At 42.9% G+C, this 25601-nt stretch overlaps 1 protein-coding gene across 2 annotated transcripts in view; it reads right to left on the bottom strand.

Moving 5' to 3' along the window:
- LOC138739013 (FERM, ARHGEF and pleckstrin domain-containing protein 1-like) overlaps nt 1–25601 on the bottom strand; it is a 302053-nt gene that overhangs the window by 256922 nt on the left and 19530 nt on the right. The gene's annotated exons all lie outside the window — the stretch shown is intronic.

The following is a 25601-nucleotide window of genomic DNA, read 5'->3' as shown; positions in this document are numbered from 1 at the left end:
TTCACGAGAGTGAGATGGTGCACCTCCAGATTCAAGATTCTCACCCTGAATGAATCCCAGAACATGAAAATTTGTAATGGATTATTTCAACTGATTTTGTTTGTTTAACTTTGCTTTGAGAGATAAATCATTAGCTTCCCTGAACAAGTTTCACCACTTGGTTCAATCCAGGTCTGTACCCACGCTGCTTTACAACTGTGCTCCCTACCAATTGATTTCTCTCTGGAACTCTGCACCTGTTCTGTGTCTTACTTGTACTTCGGACAAGATGTCTGCTCACTAAACAGCCTCCACCACAGCATCTTAGTGAAATGCTTCCATGAACTTGAATCAAGGCTCTCTGCAAAACCACTCCCAACAAGCAGTATGGAACAACTCTAGTTGGATCACTCACCTTCTCACTACACTGATCTCTGGACCTGCTGATCAGCAACATGGAAGCACACTAGATATGTTGCTGGCTGAGGGACTGGGAGAACTGACCTATCCCACACAGCAGCTAGGAATTGAAATCAGAACTTGGAAGAGTGAGAAGTGAAATTGGACAGTGAATTAGAGAACTTTTCTGAACTTACCCACACATTGCATACATGTGCGCTTAGAATTAGAAGGGGGTTAAGTTAATAGTAATAAGTTAAAGTTTGATCCTGTTTTCATGTTTAAAGATAATTAAAAGTAACCTTTGTTTAAGTAACCATTTGCCTTGGTGAATTTCTATTGCTGCTGGGTTTTGGGGTCCTCTGGACCCATAACAGTACATTTAAGACACAGATAGATAAATGTTTTGCATAGCAGGGGAATGAAGAGTTATGGGCAAAAGGCAGATAAATGAAGCTGGATCATCCAGGATTCCATTAGATGGTAAAGCAGATTTGACAGGCCAGATGGTCTCTTTCTGTTACTAAAATAAAGAGGCTAAAGAGATAACCCAGAGGTAATGGACTTTGGGAAGTCAAATTCTGTGAGGTCATTTACAGTAAATGGTCTTAACATTGATGCTGAAGCTCCCCAAAAGTGATGAAAAAGGTTGATACATTAGTGAAGAAGATACTGGGTCGGCTTGTATTCATAGGCTGGGGCGTTAAGCATACAAGTTGGCAGGACACGTTACAGCTGTACAAAACGTTGGTTAGACTTCACTTAGAGTCGTGTTCTGGTCACTACACCTCAGGAACATTGTGGCATCAACAGAGAGAGTTCAGAAGAGAGTCATCAAGATATTGCCTGGAATGGACAAGGAGAAATTGGATAGGTTGGGTGTATTCTCACTGGAATGTGGGAGGCTGAAGCATGACTTTACGGAGAGTTATAAATTTATGATAGATAAAATAGGGTAGAAAGAGTCTTAATCCCAGTTTAGAGGTTCAGAACTAGAGGAATTAGGTTAAAAGCAAGAGAAGAAAAATTTACAGATTTGAAAGTCTGAATATTTGAAACAAACTGCAAGAAGAGCTGGAGGGAGACAAATGCAACAATGTTCAGAAAAAGCGCTTGGATACTGCAGTACGTGGGTTTAGCACAGGCAGGTAACAGGGTCAGCATGGATGAGATGGGCTAAGGGCTCTTTGCTGTGCTACACCATTCTGCTCTCTTCCAATTCTAACTGCACAGAGAGGGCAACACAGTTAACGTAGTAGACCAGTTGGTCGGCTTCAAATTTGCTGCCGTCTGTAGGAAGTTTGCACTGTCTTTTACCTCCGTGGGTTTCTTCCAGGTGCTCAGTTTCCTCCCACATTCTAATGACGTATAGGGTCAGTAGGTTAATTGGTTACATGGGTGTAATTAGGCAGCGCAGGCTTGTGGGTCAGAAGGGTTTAATTACCATGCTGTATCTCTAAATTAAAATACCCCCGAGATTAAATCCTATCGGCAACAGAGCTTCAAGCTTTGGAATCCTCTTGCTTGAACATCTCTTCCTGTTCGTCTTGATTCGAATTCATTCATGTGTGCCAGTGTACCAAGGCTTGCTCGACAGCTGTGAAACAGTCAAGACTGGCCCTAAGAATCAATGCAGAAACGGAGCACAATGGCTTGTCTCTGTACTACACAACTGTCAATAGCACAAATGTATCATGGCAATGAGATTTTGTTCCAGATCTGCTGGGCATCTCCAACATTTGTGGTTTTATTTCCGATTCCACCATCTGTGGCTTTTTGACGTTATTTCTGGATGGAGGTGATGGTCCTGTTGCACAGCTGAGTCAGTACATGCAGGACTGTTGCACAGCCAAGTCTCTGGTCTGATGGGGAAGCTGCAAAGTGTGTACACATATATACACACACACACACACACACACACACACACACACACACACACACACACACACACACACACATTTATATATATATACATACATATATACACATACACACATACATATATACACACATACATATATACACACATACATATATACACACATACATATATACACACATACATATATACACACATACATATATACACACATACATATATATATACACACACACACATACATACATGTGTGTGTCTGTGGGCTGAGAGTGAGTGTGTGAAAGTGAACGGGTGAGTGAGTGTGTGAGTGTGGGCGTGTGTGTGATGATCAACAGTGATGCTGTTTTCTGTGGCTGTAAATGTACAGTTAGATGATAATAAATGCCTCATGACACTCCTCAGATCTAGAAGTGGAAACAATTCCAAGCATGTACGGGGGAGAGAAAAGGAGGATGCAAGGCCTGAGAGATTAAACAGGACAAGCCTTCAAGATCAATGGCAAGGGAGAGAGGAGTCATGTAATGGCCGGTAGGGGAATACCAGCCCTCTCCAGAAAAGAAATAAAGTGAAGAAAACGCAAAGCTCATGAAACACAAAACACAACAAATAAAAGATAAAGGTGTGGAGAAAAGAAAGAAACTGGCAACCAAGAAGGAGGAAAAAGCAAAAACAACAGGAAAAAAAGGAAAGATGCCAGAAGAGAAAGGAGAAGGCCTTACCTGCATGAAGAGGCAGGGACCCGCTGGGGACAGAGGAGCCCGCTCCCCAAAGTTAGTGGCGACCCCGCAGGGTCGTGACCTCCCGACTGCGGGACTGCAAAAATGGCTCTCTGAGCCAAACAAAAGTGCGCAATGTGCACACCAAGGTAAAGGAAAACACCGATGGGAAGGGGGCCCAGCTGTGGAGTGAACTTACAAAGCGTGACCAGCTGAGAGATGCCCGACAGCAGGGCTGTCAGCTGGAAGAGGAGGAAAGCAACGGGAAAGGGAGTGATAAGAAAGAAAAACAGCAACAGGAAGCCCAACAGATAACTAGCCCAAAAGAAGAGGACCAACAACAAGAAGCAATGCAAAAAAAACACCCAACAAACTGAGGCAAGCAGCTCAACAAGTAAGTCAGAAGAGACACAGATACAAGGAAGAGAAGTAGAAGACACAAACACAGGTGCAGACACAGAAGAAGAAAACCAAGCTCTGTACAGAGGAATTGAAGGTAAAATAGATGGACTGTATACAGATTTTTAAAAATTTCAAGAACAAATGAAAGCATTAAAAGAATGGTTGACATTAGAATTTAGTGAAATGAAAAGTACAGAAGAAAAAATGAGTAGAATAGAGCTGGTCATGACAGAAATAGGAAAAAGATTAGAAAATGTGGAAGAACAAGAAATGGCTGTAAAAATGGAAATAAATGACCTAAGAAAATTGGAAGACAGTGACAAAAAAGTTAAAGAGTCTCAAGAGTTGTTATTAGCTCAGAAGATTGATATAATGGAAAACTATAGTAGGCGAAACAATATATAGATAGTGGGCCTAAAGGAAGATGAAGGCAGCAAAATTATGTAAGAATTTATAAAAGAATGGATCCCAAAGGTCCTGAGAATGCCAGAAATACAGGAAGGAATGGAAATAGAAAGGGCACACAGAACACTAACCCCGAAACCACAGTCACAACAAAAACTAAGATCCATTTTAGTAGAATTTATGAGATACACGACAAGAGAAAATATATTGGAGAGGGCAAGGAAGAAAATTAGAGAAGAGAAAAAACCATTGGAATACAAGGGTCAAACATTTTTTTTACCCAGACATAAGTTTTGAACTCCTAAAGAAGAGGAAGGAGTTTAACACAGCAAAATCGATCCTATGGAAAAAAGGCTATAAATTTATGTTAAGATATCCAGCAGTGCTTAAAATAGTTATCCCGGGGGAGCAAAACAGACTGTTCTCGGATCCGGAGAAAGCACGAGAATTTGCAGAACGCCTGCAGGACAGAAAGAGAGATGAAGAGATATAACAAGAACAAAGAATGACGAGAAAACTACATATAAAGATGTAAAAATAATGTACAAGTAAGAACTAAAGAAGGGAAAGAAAAGGGAAGTAAGGGAGAGGGGAAAAAAAGGATGGGGGAAAAAAGAAGAGGGTGAGCTTTGTTAAATGTGAAGATAAAAGTCTTTTCTGGAGGGGGTTGGGTGGGAGAGAATAACAGTCACTGTGAAATCGGTTGACGCCTGCGAGCAGGTTCGCAATAGGAATGGATAGGGAAGTTGTGGTTGCCCGGCAAGGAACAAGGGGCAACTCAAAGAGGGCGGGGGGGAGGGGAACACTTGGGGTTAAGGAAATTTTAGATGTGGGAGTTGTTGAAGTATTTTATGTTTTAGAAGTGCTGTCATACATTGAGATCAAAAAGGGAAAACTGAGAGATGAAAATGGGGAAAAGGGGAAAGATGGTGGTGAGGAAGCTGAAATGAGGTGTAAACAGAGTATGAGATGGCCATGTTGAACTATATGACTATAAACATTAATGAAATACATAACCAAATCAAAAGGAAGAGGCTATTAAATTTACTGAAAAAAGAAAAAAATAGATATAGCATTCATGCAGGAAATGCATCTAACTGAAGTGGAACATAATAAATGAATGAGAGACTGGGTAGGGCACACAACAGCAGCATCACACAATTCAAAAGCCAGAGTTGTAGCTATATTAATCAATAAAAATGTACCAATCAAAATAGAGTAGGAAATAATAGATCCAGCAGTAATGATAAAGTGTCAGATATATTCAGAATTCTGGAATTTGGTCAATATATATGCACCTAATGAAGAGGATCAAAAGTTTATGCAAGATATCTTTTTGAAGATTGTAGATACACAGGGGAATATATTGATAGGAGGGGATTTTAACCTTAATTTGGACCCAAAGGTGGATAAAATCAGACAAAAGACGAGCAAAAAGAATAAAGTGGCCAAATTTATGGTTAAATCAATGCAGGAAATGCAACTGTTGGATATATGGAGGAGGCAACACCCAAAGGAGAAGGAATACTCATATTATTCGAGTAGACATAAAACATACTCAAGGATTGACTTGTTCCTGTTGTCACCCCATATCAAAGGGAGAGTTAGGAAAACGGAATATAAAGCTAGATTGCTGTTGGATCATTCACCCCTGTTATCAGCAATAGAACTGAAGGACATCCCACCAAGAACATATAGATGGAGATTAAACTCCATGCTACTTAAAAGACAGGAATTTAGAGGATTTATAAAGCGCAAAATTAAAATGTACTTTGAAATAAATACGGAATCAGTGAACGACAAATTTATATTATGGGATGCAATGAAAGCCTTCATTAGAGGACAGATAATAAGTTATCTAAGATGAAAAAGGACTACAATTGGGAAATAGAACAGTTGGAAAGGGAAATAGTAAGTACAGAAAAAGAACTAGCAACAAGGGAAGATACAACAAAAAGAAGAGAATTGGCAGACAAAAAAAAAACATTACAAACGTACAAGGTGGAGAAGAACATTATGAAAATAAAGCAGAAGTATTATGGGCTAGGAGAAAAACTGCACAAAATACTAGCCTGGCAACTTAAAACAGAACAAGCTTAAAGAACTGTATTGGTATCAAGGTAAAAGGACAAACAAATTATATATAACCCAACAGAGATCAATGAAAACTTTAAGGAATTCTATGAACAATTATACTGAACTGAGAACGAAGGGAAAGAAGACAAAATAGATGAGTTTTTAGCTAAAATTGAACTACCGAAATTGCAAGAAGAGGAGCAAAGCAAATTGATAAAACCATTTGAAATAGAGGAAATATAGGATATATTAAAAAATATTACCAAACAATAAAACACCTGGAGAGGATGGACTCCCAATAGAATTCTATAAAAAATTTAAAGAGTTATTAATTCCTCCTCTCCTGGAAGTAATGAACCAGATAGGAGAAACACAAATCTTGCCAGATTCATGTAAAACAGCAATAATTGCAGTAATACCAAAGACGGGGAAAGATCACTAACACCAGCATCATATAGATCAATATCTCTACTTAATTCAGATGATAAAATAATAGCAAAACTATTAGCAAACAGATTAGCCGACTGTGTACCAAAAATAGTAAAACAAGATCAAACTGGATTTATTAAGAAAAGATGAACAACAGACAATGCCTGTAAGTTCATTAATTTAATCCATGCAGTACAAAGAAATAAGATACCAACACTGCCTGCTGCTTTTAATGCAGAGAAAGCCTTTGACAGGGTAGAATGGAATTATTTATTCAAAGTACTACAAGGTTCAACCTACCAGAAAAATATATTAATTGGATTAAAGCATTATATAAGGTGAAGGTGACAGTAAATGGATATGTATCAAACCAATTTAAATTAAGTAGATCAACTGGGCAGGGATGTCCACTATCTCCCTCACTGTTCACTTTAGCAATAGAACGATTGGCAGAACTGATAAGAACAGAAAATAAAATAAAAGGGATAAAAATAAAGGAGAAGGATTATAAAATCAGTTTATTTGCAGATGACATCATAGTATACTTCTTTCGTTTCTTTCTTTGGCTTGGCTTCGTGGATGAAGATTTATGGAGGGGTATGTCCACGTCTGCTGCAGGCTCGTTGGTGACTGACAAGTCTGATGCGGGACAGGCAGGCATGGTTGCAGCAGTTGCAAGGGAAAATTGGTTGGTTGGGGTTGGGTGTTGGGTTTTTCCTTTGTCTTTTGTCAGTGAGGTGGGCTCTGCGGTCTTCTTCAAAGGAGGTTGCTGCCCGCCAAACTGTGAGGCACCAAGATGCACAGTTGGAGGCGATATCAGCCCACTGGCAGTGGTCAATGTGGCAGGCACCAAGAGATTTCTTTAAGCAGTCCTTGTACCTCTTTTTTGGTGCACCTCTGTCTCGGTGGCCAGTGGAGAGCTCGTCATATAACACGATTTTGGGAAGGGAATGGTCCTCCATTCTAGAGACGTGACCCACCCAGCGCAGTTGGGTCTTCAGCAGCATGGATTCGATCCTTGCGGACTCTGCCAGCTTGAGTACTTCGATGTTGGTGATGAAATCATTCCAATGAATGTTGAGGATGGAGCGGAGATAGCACTGATGGAAGCGTTCGAGGAGCCATAGGTGATGCCGGTAGAGGACCCATGATTCAGAGCCAAACAGGAGCGTGGGTATGACAACGGCTCTGTACACGCTGATCTTTGTGTGTTTCTTCAGGTGGTTGTTTTTCCAGACTCTTTTGTATAGTCTTTCAAAGGTGCTATTTGCCTTGGCGAGTCTGTTGTCTATCTCTTTGTCGATCCTTGCATCAGGTGAAATGGTGCAGCCGAGGTAGGTAAACTGGTTGACCGTTTTGAGTTCTGTGTGCCCGATGGAGATGTGGGGGGGCTGGTGGTCATGGTGGTGAGCTGCCTGATGGAGGACCTCAGTTTTCTTCAGGCTGACTTCCAGGCCAAACATTTTGGCAGTTTCCGCAAAACAGGATGTCTTGCACTGGAGAGCTGGCTCTGAATGGGCAACTAAAGCGCCTCAGATGCCCCCCCAAGTTCCTCAACATGGTTATCCAACTGCAGGAAAACCAACAAGGTCGGGTCGGATACAGCAATGAGCTCTCCGAACCCTTCTCCATTGACACCGGCGTGAAGCAAGACTGCGTCCTCGCACCAACCCTCTTTACTATATTCTTCAGCATGATGCTGAAACAAGCCATGAAAGACCTCAACAATGAAGATGCTGTTTACATCCGGTACCGCACGAATGGCAGTCTCTTCAATCTGAGATGCCTGCAAGCTCACATAGTATACTTAACAGAACCAGAAATATCAGTAAAAGAACTACATAAGAAATTGAAGGAATATGGAGAAATATCAGGGTACAAGATCAACACAAATAAAAGTGAAGCGATGCCAATGAATAATGCGGATTACACAGAGTTTAAAAAAGAATCACCATCTAAGTGGCAAACACAAGCATTCTGATACCTAGGTATTAGATTAGATAATAATTTAGGCCACCTATACAAATTAAATTATCAGCCATTAATAAAGAAATTACAGGATGACTTAGAACATTGGAAAGAATTGCCACCAACATTGATAGGGAGGGTAAATTGCATTAAAATGAATGTCTTCCCAAGGATACAATACCTATTTCAATCGTTACCAATTCCCTTAACAGAGAAATTCTTCAATGAACTAAAGAGAATAATAAGGAAATTCTTATAGAAAGGGGGAAAAAAAAAAGGTTAGCGCTAGATAAATTAACAGAATGGTACAAACAAGGTGGTTTGGAGCTACCAAACTTTAAAAATTATTATAGAGCAGCACAATTAAGGTATCTATCAGTTTTTTATCAAACAAGGGAAAAACCAGATTGGACCAAGATAGAGCAAGATAAAATAGGGGAGAAGGCACCAGTACTGCACCAAAAGAAGAAAGGAAAAAAAAAATTATTAACACAAAATCAACTAATCCCTTTCACAATAGATAACCTTTCCTTTAGAAAATGGGACAGAAAAGGAATTAAAAGAATAGAAAATTGTTTTTTGGGAAATAATTTATTAACATTTGAACAAATGAAGTACAAATATGGAATAACTCATGATACAATGTTTGCATACCATCAACTGAAAGTCTACTTAAAGGACAAATTGGGAAGCAGACTGAGATTACCAGAAGGAAGCAGCTTTGAATATGTGATTACAGAAACAACGATAATAAAAAGATTTATAACAAACATGTACATCAAGCTGCAAGAGAAGGAAAACGATGAAATTATGAAATAATAAACAAAAGTGGGAAAAATATTTAAACAAAGATAAAAAATGAAATATGGGAAAAGTTATGCTCTGGAACAATGAAAAATATAATAAACACGAGGTTACGCATGATACAATATAATTGGTTACACAGTTTATGTATCATGCCCCAAAAGTTAAATAAATGGGACCCAACAGTATCAGATAGATGTTTTCGCTGTAAGAGGGAAACAGGAACAACAGTACATGCAATTTGGGCATGTGAGAAAGAGAAAATGTTTTGGGAAGATCTAAATCAGGTATTAAATAAAATCACAAAAAGCAACAAACCAAAAAATCCAGAGATCTTTCTTCTAAGTAATTAATATAAGAAGTAAAGAATTAGGCCTCAAACTGGATGAAGCCCAAAAAAGATTTATTATGATAGCCTTAGCTGTAGCAAAAAAATGTATAATGTCAACTTGGAAATCAGAAGAGAGCCTGAGAATACAGCAATGGTACATGGAAATGAATAAATGTGTTCCATTGGAAAAAATAACATATAATTTAAAAAATAAAGTCACATTATTTAAACAAATTTGGGAACTGTACATGGAACACAACAGAGAGGGCTTGCCTCGGATCTCCACCCCCTAAAATGATAAGAAGACAAAATGACTTGATCCAGTGTGTAAAAGTCGAACACACAATTTTCTTGTTTATTTTCATTGTGTGATGACATTGTTTAATGGGTTTATTGTATTGTACATATTGAACGTTTAATGGATTTGGAGGGGGGAGGGAAGGTAGGGGGAAAAAAAGGGGAGAAAATGCCACTGAGTTTATTTAAGAGGGAAATGTTTGTCTGTATTTTGATTGATATGTTTCATAGTGTGGAAAATAAATAAAAAAATTTAAAAAGATCAATGGTAAGGGTGTGTGAGCTAATGGGAGAATGTGGGATAGCATGAGGGCATCACACAGACCAACCACTCCTCCACTCAGAAAAGCTGCCAACACATGAAAGGACTCCTCTCCCCCATCTCCCACTGGGCAGAAGAATTTTTTTTAAAAAGCTACTAAACATGGACCCCACATTCAAGGAGAATTTCTCTCTTCTGTATTGTTCTCTGCACGCTGCAGTCGATGACCTACGATAGCACTGCACCCAGCACTTCTGTTTTATTACCACCCTAAATGCTGCACTTAAGTGGCGGCATGGTTGGCGTATCAGTTAATGCAATGCCTTTACGTCGCCAACTATTGGGACGTGTTCGAATCCCACACTGTCCATAAGGAGTTTGTACGTTTTCCCCATCTGTGTGGGTTTTCCCTGGGGCGGGAGCTCCAATTTCCTTCCACCGTTTGAAACGTACCAGGGGTGTAGGTTAATTGGGTGGCACAGACTCATGGGCTGAAAAGGCCTGTTACTGTGCTGTAAAAAATTAAAAATTAAAATTTAAAACAAATTACAATTTAAGTTTGGACCGACTTTCCCAGAGAGCAGGCAGAACAAACCTTTTCAGTCACAGTCTCCACAGATTCATTCTCCAGGAGGTCGATCTGACAAATGCAAAGTTGACCATGAATATGCTCCGACTGTTGGGGGGTGGGGTGGAGAGATGCGGAGAGGATTCCACAGGGTCCCCCTTGAAGCTGCCTGTTGGTTCCATCATGCACTGACTCATCTGCTGCTAAACCTTCAGCATGCATAGAATTCATTCTTTCACACCCCTCCATAAAACCATAGCATACTACAACACAAACCAGTCAGTGCTGAACCATTTACTCCATCATACCCATCTATGTATCTATCAAATTTTCTCTTAAAAATTCAAAATTGAACACGCATTCAACACTTCATCTGGCAGCTTGTTCCACACTCTCACCACCCTCTGAGTGAAGACATTCCCCTTAAATATTTTGCTTTTCTCAACCCATGCCCTCTCATTCTTGTCTCACCCAACCTGAGTGGAACATGCCTACTTGCATTATCTCTACAACCTCTCACAATTGTACACAGCTCCCTTCAAAAACTCCCGCACTCTGTCTCTCATCAAGACCCCTCCCCTCATTCTGCGTCTTCTCTTCAGAGTTAAATGCACGCAAGCCTCTCGCCTGAACTTTCCTGGGAAGAGATTCACTTCTGTGGATACAACAGACCCAGCCGACATGTTTAATGCTGTTTACAACTACAAAATGCCTAACATCCTGCCAACACCAGCCCACAGATTCTGATGTTGAAAATTGCCTTCTGTAATAGATTTTCAATGCAGGCATTTGGACAAAATTCCACAGCTCAAGACTGGAATTTAGAAAACTTTAATTTACAAAGCTGCACTTCATGGGATGCAGAATCCGCTCCAATTTTCAACTTTCTTGAGGTACGTCCATCCCATTATCTGGGCCCTAAATCTGGCAGATCTTTGCTCACATGGAGAATGTGCAAAATCCACCAGAAAAACCCCCAAAGGTATCAAATCTGGGTTACAAATCCCTGCACCACTCACATGCAGAAGATTCACTGCAAAATTCGATTGATCCAATACATATAAAGAACTTCAAGGCAGTGGAATTGTGGCTCACAAGCCAAACTTTACTGGTAGCTGGCCAGCAGGTTCCAACCACATAATAGACTTCAAATTAAAAGGTGCCTTGGAACATCGAGCTCTGGGCTCAACGAACTCGAGCTCCCAGGACACGAGGTAGGAATCTAAGTTTAGCTTTTTAAAGTTAAGCTGCAAAATTTCTGCCACGCGAGCATCTTCAATGGAGCTTGCCCACTTCCAATCGTGAAAGGACAGATCCAGCAAAGTCTCAGTGGGCAGGCTGACCCAGGAAATGGGGATAGATCAAGGGATCTGCTCTTTGTCAAATACCAGGGGGAATGTAAAAAATTATTAGGGGCATTGGGAGAGCGAATGAAAGCAGGCTTTTTTCCACCGAGGTTGGGTGAGACAAGAATGAAAGGTGAAATGTTTTAAACGTTGCGAGAGGGTGGAACGAGCTGTCAGTTGAAGTGGTATTGTGAGCTTGATCTTAGCACAAGAAAAATTTGGATAGATAAATGGATGGGAGGGGCGATGGAAGGATTTGGTGCAGGTGCAGGTTAATGGGATGAGACAGAAAAATAGTTCAGCATGGACCAGATAGACCACAGTGCCTGTTTCTATGCTGCAGTGTCGTGCTCTATAACACAATTGCAAAACAACGCTGCTGGTTGGGGAGGACAGCACGTGGGTTTATTAGTTATCAGTGCAAGGTTCACTGCAGAACCAACAGCAACACACTGGTATAGCAGTTAGGCCCACTGATTCATGGCTCCAGGAACACAGGTTCAATTCAACCTCCAGTACTGTCTGTGTGGTGTTTGCAGGTTTCCCTCCCAGGTTCTCTAGTTTCTTCCCACATCCCAAGAACTGCAAGTCGGCAGATTAACTGGTTAGCGTAAAGTATGCAGGTGAGGGTTAGATTTTAAGGCTGGAGAGAAGGTAAGAAGAGTATAATCTTATTAGTTTCAGGTTCACTCAGGAAACTGATAAAGGCGGAATAGAAACTATCCCCCCGTGTGGTGGTGCTTGATTGCACACCGGTGAATCTTCTCATCAGGAAGTGGGTGAAGGGAATGTGGCCAGGGTAAGAGGAGTCTTTTAATACGTTGGCTGCTTTACCATGGCTGTAGCAGGTATTGAGAGGAGCCAATGGGGAGGGGGTTGATGTAATGGGCTGCGCAATGTTCAAAACCCTCTGCAGTTTCTTGCGGTCTTGGGCAGAGCAGTTCCCATTCCACCTGGATGTGCACCTTGACCGGATACTTTCAGTAGGGCACCAATAGTTGTTAAGCATGCAGGTAACATGCCAAAATTCCTTGGACTTATGAGGAAGCAGGGGCACTGGCGCACACTTTTGGCCATTGGATCTACATAGGTGAACGAGGACAGGCCTCTGGGGATGTTGACTCCTGGGAACCTTTCTCTCCACCTCAGCACTGTTGATGAGTCGCAGGGTCTGAGACCTTCCCCTCCTCCAGAAGTCTACAACAAGCTCCTTGCTCTGACAGACATTGAGGGAGAACTTGCTGTCCTGGCACCAAGTTCCTCTATCTTCTGTACGCTGCCTCCTCGCTGTTATAGACCTTGCCTACGATAGTGGTGACATCCGTGAATTTATAGATGGAGTTGAAGCTCTCACAGTTTCACTGCCCATCACCACGTGGCAATGCTTTCGGGTTAGTTAAACAATTTCTGAATAGCAAGACCCCACGGAGAGCAACGTTCAAGTGGCCAGGCAACATTGATTGCAAGGATCTAAAATGACAGGGATCCAAAGAGCCATGGATGTGATGAGGGAGCATTTGGGGTTTCAAGTTTAACTTTTCAGCCAGAAGATGTTTCACCAATAGTGCAGCATTTTTCCTCAGCACTCCATTCTGACAAGACCACACAGCAGCACCACCAAAACAAAAATAACACGGCCCAGGGCATTATTACACTTCAAAAGCAGCTGGAAACCAACTGGAGACTGCCAAATATACCAGGTTCAGGAACAGCTGCTACCCCTCCACCATCAGACTCCTCACCGACAAACTCAATCAGCTATGGTTTTTACACGGCTGTCATGATAATTTCCCATCGATATTTTTCATTCTTACCCCCCATAGTGGCCGTTCACATGGAAAGGATATTTACACTAAAATAACAGAGTCACGGAAGGCTGGACGTCGTCCCACATCGATCGAGACGTAGGCCCTGCAATCGACATCGACATCACTGCATCGACATCGTCAGTGTGCGCCGTATTCATCACCCCACTGTTGCCAGCAGTTCGGTTTAGACTGCAGGCCATCTGCAAAAACGTGTAGGCCTGCCACAGGAAAAATTTCGGAATGGGAAAGAGTTGCTCATTTCCATTCCAAACTTTTTACACGGCCTGCGCCACTGGAACTTTGTGATAATTTCTTGTTACGCAGTGGCTGTGTAAAAACTATTAATTTAAGGACTCTTACTTGTGCACTTTATTGGTTTTTTAACACTTTCTGTATTGCACAGTTTGCTTACAGTTGTTATCTATTAACAATTCTTTATTTGTTTACATGTATAAGCTCTGTACATTTTTTTGCACGACCAATAAGTGGTAATTCTGCCTCGCCTACAGAAAAAAGAATATCAGGGTTGTACGTGATCCCATGTATATACTCTGACAATAAATCTGAAATCAGAAAAGCATAGTCTGCTGGAGAAGCTCATCAGTGAAGGGTTCTGACCTGAAATGTGGACCATTCTTTTTCTCCCACTGATGTTGCTCGACCTGCTTGGCATCAGCCACCATTATACCTGCCTCAAGGAACAAGATTCCTTTAGTGTCATAACCTGTAATAATGCACAAAAGACAAACAATGAGGCCCCCCCCCCTCGCATTGCCCAGTGCCCCACAGACAAGAAATCAAGAAGCAAAAGAGAGTCTCTTCAGAGACCCAAACGTGGATTCACCTCCTACGCTCCGGCAACCTCTGCAGCTGCACGGCGATCCCGAACGCCTCGATCCGAGCCTTTTGAATATGATCACGAGGCTGTCAATGGGCCCTTTCAAATTGCCTTGTAAAATGGTGTTAACTGGGCAAATGACAAGGTCGAAAGGTATTTGAATGGGTTCCAGACCTATCTCAGAGGTGGTAAAACTTAACTGGGTGTTCACTTCCACCTATTTGAAAGGGGAAATGGCTCACCCGGTGACTCTGGAACTTTAAACAGAAAGGGGATAGAAGGAACACAGGCTCAACCAGTTACTCTGGAACTTTAAACAGAAAGGGGATAGAAGGAACACAGGGAACAGGGGGATTCCCTGCGACTGCGTGACGCTTCACTCACCACGTCATTGCAGGGTTGGGATCCCTCTTAATTGGCAATTTAACAGGTAGGTTAGGCTGCTATTTGAAAGGTGCAGGAGGCCCAGTCATCTAACCTGGGTCGCAGGAGGGGTACAAGGGTGTTGCAATTTGAAAGTGTCTCCTCCCAAAGTTACACAGAATGCCTTGGTATTACACCAGAGAAAGCTTCTCATTCAGGCAATCAGATCACGTTCCCTCCCCGTTCTTCCCCCCCCCCAGGGTATCAAGGTGCCTATTTTTTTTCCTACAAACATTCCCAACAAGTGCCTGTCCTCACCCATGTTGCAATGAAGAATGCAGACAGCCACCTTGCTGAACTGGTTTTTCCCAAACACCCACTCCTCTCCTGTACATTTCAGACAAAATAGCTTGTGTCTAGCTAGAGAGTGCCTTATCACTGTTTGGATTTGATTTTACTTCTCAATGCTTGATGAAAGTCTATCTTTAAATTCCACTTCTAAATCCAATCCCAGATACAAAGGAAAGAGACTGCAGAGGTGAGGACAGGGAGTGGTGAAAAGAGCTGCTGGAAGAAATCAGCTGGACAGTGGGTGGAGAAGAAAGCCAGCTGTCAGTTTAGGTGGAGACAGACCCTGGATCACGATGAGTCAGCACGGCCTGACATATTCTCTCGTCCAGAAACACCAACGTCACTCTACCTCCACCAAACATTTCTTACAAGTGAAGTAACACTTCATCTATGAATCTGCAGGAGTCATATAATGTGTCCAGTGCTCCTGATGTGGCCTCAAGGTGGGAGGGAAGTCAGGACTCAGATTGGGGAATCACTTGGGCACCTCTGCTGCAATAGCAAGGACCTCTCAGTGGCCAACCATTTCAATGCCACACCGACATGATTGACCATGGCCTCGTGCTACTACCAAAGGCCAGCTTAGAATTGGAGAAACCACACCTCGTCTCCAACCTGCTGGCAGTAACACTGACCTCCAATTTCTGCGAAAACCCTCCCCCCATCTCTCTGGCTCTGTTCATCCTCTTTCCCCTCCCCTGCCTTATCTACTGGCCCATCACTGTCACTTTCCTTCCCCCACCCCCCTCTCCATGCCCTGCCTATCAGAGAGCTTCATACTCAGCCCTTCCCTCCCATCACCTCTTAGCTACTCGCTTTTCTTCCCCTTTCCCATCTGTATGTGTCCATCACCTGCCAGCCTGTACTCTTCCCCCTCTGACTAATGCTCTCCGAGCACCTGCCCACTATGTGCTGTCGCTGATGAAGGGTCCTAGCCCTTCCACAGATGCTGCCTGACCCACTGAGTTCCTCGAACAATGTCCATGCTATAACAGAAAGATTGCACCTAAAAGGCAGAATGGAATTGCCTCAGGGCTATACTCAAGGACTAATGCCAGGTGGACAGGCACAGGGCACTCACAGACTCACTGTGCTCCACAGCATGGAAACAGGTCATTCAGCCAATGCCCACCAGGCTAGTCCTATTTGTAGCTGTTGTCCATTGACATTGACCTGAAGCTCTAACAACATCTCTCTCTCCACAGATTCCACCTGCCCCGAATATCTTCCACACTGATATTACTTCAGGAGCAGGCTATTTAGTTGGCAAATTTTCCAGAGTTTGGGAATTGGCGACTTGCTCATCCCTACTATTCCCACAATTCTCCACAAAGCCTCCTGAATCTCAAAATTCCTTCCATTCCAACCTCATGAAAACTCTACAAGCACAATCAATGGAAGACTGAGATGCTGGCAGGGAACTCCCTCTGGCCCTCTCTGAAAGGAAATGGACCCTAGAAACTAAATGAGATTTTGGTTGCTACTACCCACACCCCATTGCTTGGTGGTATATCAGCAAAATTGATAATCACCATAGGTTCGAGGAGGTTAAACAACGCAAGATGTTGAAGTCTTCCTTCCCTGTCTGGCTTGGTTCAGTGAACGCCTAACTCCTTCAATCCAGTCCCCCAACAGGCCAGCGTCGAGGCTGACAGTCAAGTTTGACAGAGGATGAACCATTCCACACATCAACCTGGAATGATCAGTCAGCTTTCACCAGTCTTGAGAATCTGGATGGGTGCTGCCAGAACGAGAGTCACTGAGACCAAGGAGCTGAATGACAGGAAGGAGAGATCGAGTGACCCTACACCTGTCTGCATTGATGGAAAGACGGTGAGAACCTTCAATTTCTTGGCAGTCATGTCAGAGGATCTCCCCTGGAGCTAGCACAGCGAGGCAACTGTGAAGAAGGCACACCAACACTTCTACTTTCAAAGGAGACTTGGCATGTCATCGGATACTCCATCAAACCTCTCCAAGGGCCCTGCAGAAAGTAGACTAACTGACTGCATGACAACCTGGTTTGGGAACTCGACCATCCAGGAATGCAGAAGGAAGTAAACACAGCCAGGCCCACCACCAGCGCTGACCTCCCATCCACTGCACACATCTGTGTGAGGCGCTGACTCAAGAAGACAGCCAATATCATAAAGGGCCCCCAGCATCCTGGTCTAAACTGAACTGCAGGCGGCCCGCAACAATGGGCTAAATGTATAGGACGATGTCGACATTGAGGCGCTGTTCGTCGCATGCAGGGTCTGCATCACAGTCAACAACGGCCCGCCTCCAGCCAACGAAATTACCGCAACTCAGGTATTTAGTGTAAACATCCTTCCTGTGTGAAAGGCCACTCCGGAAGTTAAATGTATAAATTGTTGATGGGAAATCATCACAGCAGTTATGTGAAAACAATAAATGATTCAACCAGACAAGACACACTCAATTGTGGCCTTGTAAAATGTTGTCAAGATGGGGGCAGTAGCCTTGCCCTCCTTAACCTCCTTAAGGCCCTTTTATAGAGAGAAAAAATCCGACCGTAAATGTGGAGATTCTTTGCCCTTATACATCCCAGAATGTCGTCAAATGGTCCGTGAGTGGCTCCAAGGCGCCGACTCCAATCCTTCTTCAATCTAGTGTCAGCAGTAGAGCAGAGCACTCTACCATGCATCATAAATGTATGGCCGCTGCAAGCGGCTGGCTAGGGGTGGGCTGATGACGCCGTCAGCCTGCGACCCAAAAGCCACCATCAGTGCTCTTACGGTGATTGGTACTGGGGTTTAGGGCTCTCTCCTGCCACCCGGAAATGTCCTCTTCTCATTCCTCCTCTGCCCCTCGCCCCTTCACCAAGGCCATTGAGACAGAGGAGCAGGAAGGCAGCGAGGAGCTGGAGAGATCCGGAGGCCCAGCGGGGAGAGTCGGAGCCTGCCAAGCCGCCAGTGCCCGGGAGGAAGGAGGACAGATGCAGAGGAGTGGAGACGGAGGAGCAGAGCCGGGGTGTGGGGGGGGTTCCCGATGGATGCAAGAAGGGGGGGGAGCAAAGAGCCGGAGGCGCAGTGCCAGGCAAAAGAGCTGGAAGAATGATCAATGGCCCTCTTCGATACCCATAATCCCCCATGCAGCTGGAACCGCTTTGCGTTTCCCAGAGTGGACCCAGCTGCATGGGGGGATTATGGGTAATGAAGACAGCCATTGCTCAGCACACATGTTAGATCTCATGGCGACGGGCAGCACTAAGGCATCACTTGCCCCCACCTCCATGCGCTCCAGAGGTTGCTACGAGGCACCGCTTTCACAAAACCGGCACAGGCTGCTCTATAAAAAGGCAAGCTCAAATTTTTCTCCGCAGATGGAACCAGCCTGGAGGAGGTGGCCCACCGTAAGAACACCTTTATGTAGTGCTGGTGGTGGTCCGCCTTCCTGATTAATGAGGAAGTGTTGTGAGGCTTCTGAGATAGTGAACCAAAAATACTTCTTGTGCAAACATTAGCATAGCAAGATCAAAGTTTACAGCTGCTATATCTCAGAGAAACCATAAAAGTGATCATGTGAATACAAGACAACTCTTTTGTTTTTCTGAACCCTAACTAATTATATTAAACTTTATTCAACTGCATCTGGCATTAACTTGCACAATTACCTGCTTGATTTGATTCTCGCTATATGGTAGCATTTCACCAACCAGTGAGATCTCTAAACTCCAAACAGTTCTTTTTTTTTTAATTTTTTATTCTTCACACCATCAACCACATTAACCATGATACATATTTTTTCCTTTTCAAATATATACAGTGCCATTTTCTCCCCCCCCCCCTCCCTCCTCACATCCCACCCTCCCTACCTCCCCCCTCCTGTCCATTTAAAGTACAAAATCTAGGATACATTAAACCAGTCAAACAATGTTGTCATTCAATAAAAATAAACAAGAAATTCCACTGAGTCAATTCTTTTCATTTCCTTCTCCTTTCGTTAATTTAGGTAGTGAATGTCCCCGGTAGGTTTTCGCTATTGTGTTTCATGTAAGGCTCCCATATTTGTTCAAATATTTCAATATTATTTCCAGAGTTTATGTTATTTTTTTCTAATGGAATACATTTATTCATTTCTATATACCATTGTTGTATTTTCAAATTATCTTCTGATTTCCAGGTTGACATAATACATTTTTTTGCTACGGCTAGAGCTATCTTAACAAATCTTTTTTGTGCATCCTCCAAATCAATTCCAAATTCTTTGTTTTTTATGTTACTTAGGAGGAAGATCTCTGGATTCTTTGGTATATTGTTTTCTATAATTTTATTTAATATTTGGTTTAGATCTTCCCAAAATTTTTCTACATTCTCACATGTCCAGATTGCATGAATTGTTGTTCCCATTTCTTTTTTTACATCGAAAACATCTATCAGATACTGTTGGGTCCCATTTATTTAACTTTTGAGGTGTAATGTATAGCCTGTGTATCCAGTTATATTGTATCATACGTTAACCTCGTATTTATTGTATTTCTCATCGTTCCAGAACATAACTTCTCCCATGTTTCCTTTTTTATCTTTATATTTAATTCTTGTTCCCATTTTTGTTTAGTTTTACCATTTGTTTCCTCATTCTCCTTTTCTTGCAGTTTAATATACATATTTGTTATAAATCTTTTGATTATCATTGTGTCTGTGATCACATATTCAAAGTTACTTCCCTCTGGTAAACTCAGACTGCTTCCTAATTTGTCCTTCAAGTAGGATCTCAATTGGTAATATGCCAGCACTGTATCCACCTCACTGACAAAAGGCAAAGGAGGAAAAACCCAACACCCAACCCCAACCAACCAATTTTCCCCTGCAACCGCTGCAATCGTGTCTGCCTGTCCCGCATCGGACTTGTCAGCCACAAACGAGCCTGCAGCTGACGTGGACTTTTTACCCCCTCTATAAATCTTCGTCCGCGAAGCCAAGCCAAAGAAGAGAGAAGAAGATCTTGAGTTATATTGTATTCATCTTTCATTTGTTCAAAGGATAATAATCTATTTCCTGAAAAACAATTTTCTATTCTTTTGATCCCTTTTTTCTCCCATTCTCTAAAGGAAAGGTTATCTATTGTAAAAGGGAGTAACTTGTTTTGCGTCAATATTAGTTTTGGTAATTGATAATTTGTTTTATTTCTTTCTACATGAATCTTCTTCCAAATACTGAGTAGATGATGTAATACTGGAGAACTTCCATGTTGTACCAATTTTTCATCCCATTTATATAATATGTGTTCAGGTATCTTTTCCCCTATTTTATCTAATTTTAATCTAGTCCAATCTGGCTTTTCCCTTGTTTGATAAAAATCTGATAGGTATCTTAATTGTGTGGCTCTATAATAATTTTTAAAGTTTGGCAGTTGTAAGCCTCCTTGTTTATACCATTCTGTTAATTTATCTAGTGCTATCCTCGGTTTCCCCCCTTTCCATAAAAATTTCCTTATTATTTTCTTTAACTCTTTGAAGAATTTCTCTGTCAGGTGTATTGGCAATGCCTGAAATAGGTATAATATCCTTGGAAAAATGTTCATTTTAATACAGTTTATCCTTCCTATTAGTGTTAGTGGTAAATCTTTCCAATGCTCTAAATCGTCCTGTAATTTTTTCATTAGTGGATAATAATTGAGTTTATATAGTTGGCCGAGATTTTTATTTATTTGTATACCTAGGTATCTTATTGCTTGCATTTGCCATCTGAATGGTGATTCGTTCTTAAATTTTGAGAAATCCGCATTATTCATAGGCAACTCCAAACAGTTCTTGACAAGAACTGTAGTGCTGGCAAAAGTGCAGGACACGGAATTGCTGGAGAAACTCAGCAAGTCATGCAACATCCAAAAAAGCAACAGACCATCATCCTTCTGGGCCCACCATGGCCTTGATCAGCTCCCTGGTAATTCTCCCCTTCTAAAGCATCAATTTCCCACTGGCTGTTTATTCCCTCGCACGATTTTCACATTGCTTGTTTTCCTCCTTTCTGTCTGCTAACTCAGTCGCCTGTGTTAGCTTTGACGTCACATGAGGAGAGGTTGCTGGTATCTGTCTATGTCATAATCCACTCTTCCCTCTGATTGAGATGTCAGTTGCCAGTTTATTTTCTAAAGCCTGAGGTTTATTCCTCTCCTTCACCTTCTGCCATTTCTCCTCTGGCTTCTCTGCACCTCCCTCTTCACCATTGATCTGCCTCATCAGGAGAGATCTTGGAACCCCTGGGTGTGTCTTGTGGGCTGGAGGCGGTTCATGTTCATTAATTAATTTCTAAATGTCTCCCCTTGTTTAATTTCCTTGCATGGGAAACAGAAAGAAAGCTTTTAATTCTCAGTGCCTCAAAACATGCCTTTTGAATAACTGACAACAAATTTCTCAGTAAACCGGGAACAATAACATTCCAATAAAAGATAGCAGTAAGATGAAAGAGTGCAGGGAAGACTCAGAAGGACTTTGCTGGGACTTGAGGAGCTAAGTTACAGGGAAAGGGTAAACGGGTTAGGACTTTATTCCCCGGACCGTCGAGATAATGAGGGGAGATTTGAGAGTGGTCCACAATATTATGAGGGGTATAGACAGAGTAATGCAGGCAGGTTTTTCCCAATAAGGTTGGGTGAGACAAGAACTAGAGAGCATGAGTTAAGGGTGAAAAGTGAAATGTTCAAAGAGAACATGGGGAACTTCTTCATGTAAAGAATAGTGAGAGCGTGGAAAAAACTGTCAGCTGAATCTGGACTCAATTTCAGGAGGGGTATGGAGAGCTATGGTCCAGGTGCCAGTCAAGGGGACCAAACAGAATAATACTTCGACACAATACGATTGGGCAACAGTTAGTGCCACGCTATTACAGCGCCAGTGAACGGGCTTTGAATCCCACGCTGTCTGTAAAGAGTTTGTATGCTCTCCCCGTGTCTGTGAGGGTTTCCTCCGGGGGGGGGGGGGGCTCCGGTTTCCTCTCTCCGTTTGAAACGGTTAATTGAATGTCATTGGGTGGCACGGGCTCGTGGGCTGAAATGGTCTACGACCGTGATGTATGTCCAAATTGCAAACATTTAAAATATAGATATGTCAAAGGGTCCTGTTTCTGTGCCATTCCAAGGTTCCAAACAAAATATGGTCAGCTTGCAATGCAGCTCATGAATGCTCTCACTCGGAGAAGAGGAAGAGTGTAACGGCACTGATTTAACACAGCTGACAAAGGAATAAAGAATACACTTACTCGCTGCTTTCAGCACACCTTGAAGTTGACTTTCCTTTATTATTCACTGGACACAACACTGCATTCTTCAGCTCCCTAGCCACCACCAGCTAAACCCCTCTGACCTTCTCGATGGCTCATTGCCACACGAGTAATCCTGCTCCCCTCCCTGACAAAGGATGTGACTGTGACAAGAGAAGCCCTTCAGGTGCAAAGCTCCAGGACTTGGCAATGAGCAGAGATCCAGATATCAGTGACTGGGATTCAGAATCAACCCACTGACCAATGGACAGAGGATACAAAATTAATGCAGACAGCAATGCTCGGGGCGAGAAGCACGTGTAGACAGATTACAAGGAACATCATGAGAGTAGCTGAACTTGAATCTATGTCACAATATCTCAGGACATTCCCTCTTGAGGATAAAGGATGCCAAGTGCTTAACCAATCCGTTGTGGGGTTTTAAAACAGGTCAATTGTATCCGTTTCGGTGGCGCAATCGAACAGCAGACAGAGCAAGATCTGAATCAAGTTCCCCTTTGCAACAGTAAAGGCCTCCCAGCAGCCAGCCACTTCAAATACACACTGGCATGGCTGTTGGTCCACGGCCTCATGAACTACCAAGTTGATGCCACCCACAAATTAGATGAACAAATTCTGTCTTGGCAGTTTCCAACCACCAGACCTCATCAAAATCGCTTTCCAATTTCTGAGAGCCCTTTCCCCCAGTATTTTTATTTCCCTCATCCTCCTCAGTCCCGTCCCTGCCTTCCCCTATGAGAGCACTACGCTTCTTAATCCTCTGCCCTCTCCCCCATCATCTCCCAGCTCCTTTTCCCTCCCATCTGTTTGCCCTGTGCTCATCCCCCTTCCCCTCCCCCTATTTATTCATGCATGTGTCTGATTTGCCACATTCCTGATGAAGTACTCAGACTCGCACCGTCCACTGGACCTTTGACTTCCGATGGATGCGGTGTGGCCCACAGTATCTCTCTAGCACTTTGGAGAGCACTTTAGAGCTGGACCCCAGCATCTGCAGATTTTAAGGAAAAGGTTCCATTATTGTCATGTAATACTACATTTAGAATGTAACATACATGAAATTCTTTAACCTTTGTCCACCATAAGGCAGACAGAGAGTCATCACTTTTGTCCAGGGCCCCTCACAGAAACCTACAGTACTTGGTGGTCTGAGGCGGTCTCCCCTCCAAGTACTGACTAGGCCTGAGCCTGCTTAGCTTCCGAGATCAGACAATCTCAGGTACTAGGTGCTGTTCCTGTTCACCCTCAGAAACATCAAAGAAATAAAATGGGATTAACATAGGATCAGTGTTGGGTCAGTGAACCTGAAGGAAAAAGGGCAAGTTCAGGGCTGGAACACTCCCTGAGGTACCCTTTCCAACTACCTCTGCACAGAAATAGCGATCACTGTGACTGCAGCAAGGTGTACTGCTGAATATAGCAAAGATAAGCTGGGCAGCAAATCCTTGTCCTTTATCGCCGTGGTCAACTGAGGTTCATCTCCCAGTTACAAACCGTCTTGGCTTGGGAATACATCAACATTGCTGAGTCCAAATCCCATTTTAGACTCCTATTTATAAATTGCTTCAACTTCCTGACCTGCCGAGGACTGGGGGAGGCATCTGCTCCACGTTAATCCTGAACCCCAGTACGGCCCAGAAATGTTGTTTACTTAGTCCCCTCTCTCCACTCCCTATTCACCAGAATAGGTTTGCACCTGTTACAGAGTTCTGTGTTGTGTATTGGCCTATGTGTTGTGTGGTTTTATGTTAAAAAGAGACAGTTTGCCTTAGAGAGCCAAGGTGAAGGTGGACTGGAAGAGTGGGAGACGGACTGAGCATGTGCAGAAAGTGATCTAAAAAGTTCTGGACTTGGATGATATACCACCACTGGATGGTGCTGTGGAGTGGAAGGCAGCCCAGAGCAGGAGTCATGGTCTGGAGGACAGTTTAGAATGTTGGGATATCAAAAGGGATGAACATTCCAAAGGCAGCCAGAAGGATCTGGTCCAAGCCAGTGATTCCTCTCTCTGCAAGCAACACAAGACAACTTCGAATTTTGTGCTCTCTGTCTCTCAAAGATCTTTGGCTTCAGTTTACCAAACAAACTCAGTTGAGATCGAAGCTTTGTGAGTCTTGTGTGTTTTGTGTCTAAGCTTTTCTGTGGGCTGGTTGGAAATATAACTTGGGCTTTAATTACACATGTTATATTTAGGCTGGGGAATTTATTTGTTTTACACTGTTATAGAAATTTGCATAGTAACCAGTGGGCATTGTTATAAAAGGGGGGATTTTGAATTAAAGTTTGAAGGTGAATTTTTTGTTAATAAAGTAATTGCTCATCTTTACCCCTGTGTGATATGCCTTCTTTGTGGTTGCTGATTTGATCTGAAAACACACCATTGTCGCAGCTGGTGAGAAAGAGCAGAGGAAGAAGGTGGAGAGTGTGCTGAACCTGGGTCTGGACAATCAGCTCGTCCTCAGCGCCAGCAAGACAAAGAAGTTGGCCATTCGCTCCACAGATCAGGGTAGAGCACACATCCTGCATCATCCAGGCAGAGGTGGACAGAGCTTTCAGTTTTCGCCCGCAACCTGTCCTGGTCCAACCACGTTGATGCTTAAGGCGAAGGAAGTTCACTAATGCCTCCATGCCCTAGGAAGCCAAAAGGAAATTCTGCACACTCCAGAGAAATCTTCCCGAGGTTTAAACAGCGGTCCTCTGGTGTTTGCTACTTCTTAAGTGGTAAGAGGGACAGCCTTGCTACTGATTCTCATATCCAGACAATAAGATGCTTCAGCAAGGAGAAATAGCCAACAATTATAAATCACCAACAACCAGACCATAACAAGAGGCTGCTGTCTCCAGCACTCAAAGACACAACAGCAAATCACAACCTTTCCAAAAGATTCCATCAGGACGGTTGAAGAACATTCTGTTTTTGTCCTGTTTCTTGTGGCCAGACCAAGGAGTAACAGCCAAGGGATACCAAATGACTTCACCTAGCAACCTTGGGGAAGTAATGAATTCCCACACTCTCAGGTACATGTTAAAATGTACACTGCTGTCCACACTTTCAAGGCACACAGCACGCAGACTGGCAGAGAATACATTACCAATGGATGACATCCTCAACTTACTCCACAAGCCCCACCAGGGC

The sequence above is a fragment of the Narcine bancroftii genome, chromosome 7 (assembly GCF_036971445.1).
Source record: "Narcine bancroftii isolate sNarBan1 chromosome 7, sNarBan1.hap1, whole genome shotgun sequence".
NCBI lineage: Eukaryota > Metazoa > Chordata > Chondrichthyes > Torpediniformes > Narcinidae > Narcine > Narcine bancroftii.
This window is presented reverse-complemented; position numbering and strand designations above follow the sequence as displayed.